Below are 3,619 nucleotides of genomic sequence, written 5' to 3'. Positions count from 1 at the left end.
CAATAAGGACGTCAAGAAATGAAATTTTATTATTATTATTATTATTATTATTATTATTATTATTATTATTATTATTATTATTATTATTATTATTATTATTATTATTATTATTCAACTCTACTGTGAACTTAAGGATTGAGCTTTTTGAAAAAAAAAAGTCTTAGGTATATCCGCTAAAATAAGAATGTCGTCCACGTAGCGTACATATATATGGAGTTTTATATTGTTTTTAAATATTTTATTCTCGAGATCTGCTATGTATAATTCACTTAGTTGGGGCCATGGAAGGATACTTGTGTAGTGCAGATTAATGGTAATTTTGTAAATTTTTTTTTTAATTAATTCCAAGTGGGAGTGACGGATTATTATAAATGTTGTTGATAATTATATCAATTGTTTCAGCTAATAAGCTTTGGTTATACATTAGTAATTGTTAGGTGCATTTGTAAATAAACTTTTTACATCGAGAGAAACAATTATTTTGTTTTCCGGTTGCATTGATTTAAGTATTTGAATTAGTGTGTGGACTTAACGCTATATTTGCTGAAATATATATATAATCTTATTTCATTCAAAAATAATTTTATTTACAATCGTTTCTGCCTATTTCATAGATATACACATTTATGGAATACAAAATTTACCAAACATTCACGAAGAGGCATTACCAGTGCATGACACATCACAAAAATATAATATGCGCCCAATATTCACTTAATGAATATTTTATTTTAGTTTTCTTTTTTCCTTCCATTACATATTCCAATCTAAAGCGAAATCTTCCTCAAACTGTTTTTTTTTTGTTCATTTATAAGTGCATAATGTATTATTAGTATACTTAATTTTCTTTTAGATTGATGAATGGAGATATTGTAGATTAACTATCAAGGAGACTCGATGTTAACCGGGATTGAATGATGAATGTTTCACACTCCCATGTGTTTATTGTCATCGAAATCGGTGAAATCGCTCATTTTTCAATCAAATCAATTAATTTCCTACTCTAATTGGAACCCACTGTGGTGCACCGGGAGGCAGCTTCATATGCCTCCCCATATACTGATTTACTCCACAATACATTGCACTGTAGAAGACCTACTGTTGATTTTATAACAAATATTTTTATATATAATGGCTTGGATGAAAGTTTACAATGCAAAAGTCAAGTATCATAGTTCAGTTGTGTGGAAGGTGATAACATACGTACAAACGAATGTTACACGCATAATATTATACAGACATGTGCAAAATAAAATTCAAACTAACAATATTGGTTACTTATCAATAAATCTAAGCTCAATATAGCTTTGACTAGAAAATACTGATCAAACCTGACCAATTGGACACGCGATTTAATTCGATTTACACAATATTTAATGGTAATTAATTCCATTGTTAGTTACAAGTGACTCTATATCAAATGTCAGGCATCTATTTGATTATTCAAAGATAAGAGTTCGAACTCTGGTGTTGGCAGTGAAAATATTTTATTTCTATCCGACGATTTGTTATAATTACTTCCGCCTAATTCGCACGAATCTGTAACGATCTTTGTTTGCGTACATCCTAGCGTCTAGATCACTTGACTAATCGTAACCAAACTCGGTAAAAATCTTGGTCATGATGCAATTTGGAACTTATTTAATCACCACATATCTAGAGCAAACGTAACATTCACGCTTATGAAAAGGTAAAATTGTCAGTTTTAGCGATTATTTCAATTCTGGTAATCGTAGACTCACTACTTGGCCCATATTGTAACTAATAAAGTCAATCTCTTATAAGATATTGATATTCGTCTTGACCTTGATAAATTCGGTAAATGATACCATTTCGGCGAAATTTCAACATGTTTTCAGGCGAGGTATGCAGTTAGTTTAACGATTCATTTATATTCGTGTGATTTATATCTAATTAATGAAAGAAGAATTTTCAGTGTTCAAATTTCAGTTCCATTGCAGCATTTACTTTTTCTGTTTGACCTTCAACTTTAAACTGCATAACTGTCATAGATTAGTCGCATCGAACCAATATTACTTGAATAAAAAAGCTTATTTCCCGTCATGTTTTAATTATGAAGAGAAATTGGTGTAATTAACAAACTTCTGCTGCAATCATCAAGTGTTGTCCATAAATAAACTCCTGCTCAGTCAATTAGTGATGCATAAATACACACGCGCGCATGTGTGTGTATGTGTGTGTGTGTGTGTGTGTGTGTGTGTGTGTGTGTGTGTGTGTGTATGTGTGTGTGTGTGTGTGTGTGGTTAAGTGAAGAATTAATGTCACCCATCTATTCTATCATCCCCACCCTCAAAGGCCTTTCATATATGAAACCATAGAAGATGGCAAAGAGAGAACCACATTTACTAATGCACAAATGCTCATAACCGGACGGATAAACTTAACCACTGGTGAAACAATGAATGTAAAATTCAAATCAGTTAAGAGCTGTACTTCCTTTAAAACATTAACCCAACTTATATTATATATATATATATATATATATATATATATATATATATATATATATATATATATATATATATACTTGTGGGGAGGGGTTTACCGGACATTACTAAATAGAAGATATTAAATAGTGCGTATAGCATTTTTATATAAAAACTTAGATTTTTTCATGTTTGTTTTTTTCTTTCTTTACCCTCATTTTCCGTCTTTCTTCCCAAATTTCTTTTCCTTCTACCTAACATATTTATCTCTCTTGTAACAAGCATATAAATAATGCAATTCATTATATATATATATATATATATATATATATATATATATATATATATACATATATATATATACATATATATATACAACTATTCGACTATTATTTCCAAACGTAGTTCCATAATGATGCATTTCCCCTTCACTCCTCACATTAAAAATCGGCCTTGTGTCTAAATTGCTCGGTGGGGGGAGCAAATGAATACCCTGTTCTTGGCCTTTTGGCCAAGATCAAAGTGTAGTATTTGTTCTTACTACCTTCTGTACTTATTGTGATATAAAGGGGGATCACTTTTCTGTATTAATTTAATGTAAAATGATCACCCACTTTACAACAAGTCAGTCTCAAAGCCATTCAAGTTATTCTCCAGCTTATTCAAGTTGTTTTTGAAGGATTCCAGTTATTTTTTAAGCATTCAAGTCAGTCTTAAGGTCATTTAAGATCCCACCATTTTTCCAGCGGCCTTTGCAACAGATTTGATGTACGTGTTCCATTTAAGATCAAATGTAAGAGTAATGGTCAAGCCAAGAAGTTCGGCAAAACTTGAGGCCTCCTGAAGACGAGAGCCATTCATTTCAATTGATGCCAGATGTAGATCAGAATGTTGATGATGTAAAGAGAGAAGCTTGGTTTTAGATGCATTAAAAGTAACCAGCCACTCCTTACCCCATTGTACTACGTGCTCAAGATCAGAGGAGAGAGAATTGGAGAGAACTTGGTCGTTTACTGTCTTAGATGTGCTACCATAAATGGTAGTGTCGTCAGCATAGATGTCTACAAATGATGTAAGGATGTGATTTGGAAGATCATTAATGTAGATCAGGAAAAGAGTTGGGCCCAGGATGGCCCCCTGAGAGACACCGGCATTAATACTGTGAGCGTCTA

The 3,619-nt window shown here is 31.8% G+C and overlaps 1 pseudogene; it reads left to right on the top strand.

The window, feature by feature from the left end:
* The first annotated feature begins 2,938 nt into the window (after positions 1 to 2,938).
* LOC145259354 (U2 spliceosomal RNA) lies at positions 2,939 to 3,062 on the top strand (annotated as a pseudogene).
* Positions 3,063 to 3,619: the final 557 nt, after the last annotated feature.

This window comes from Euprymna scolopes, chromosome 34 (genome assembly GCF_053919585.1).
Source record: "Euprymna scolopes isolate OS-2025 chromosome 34, ASM5391958v1, whole genome shotgun sequence".
In the NCBI taxonomy this organism is placed as follows: Eukaryota; Metazoa; Mollusca; class Cephalopoda; order Sepiida; family Sepiolidae; genus Euprymna; species Euprymna scolopes.
Note: the sequence above shows the minus strand (reverse complement) of the source record. Positions and strands in the feature narration are given on the sequence as shown.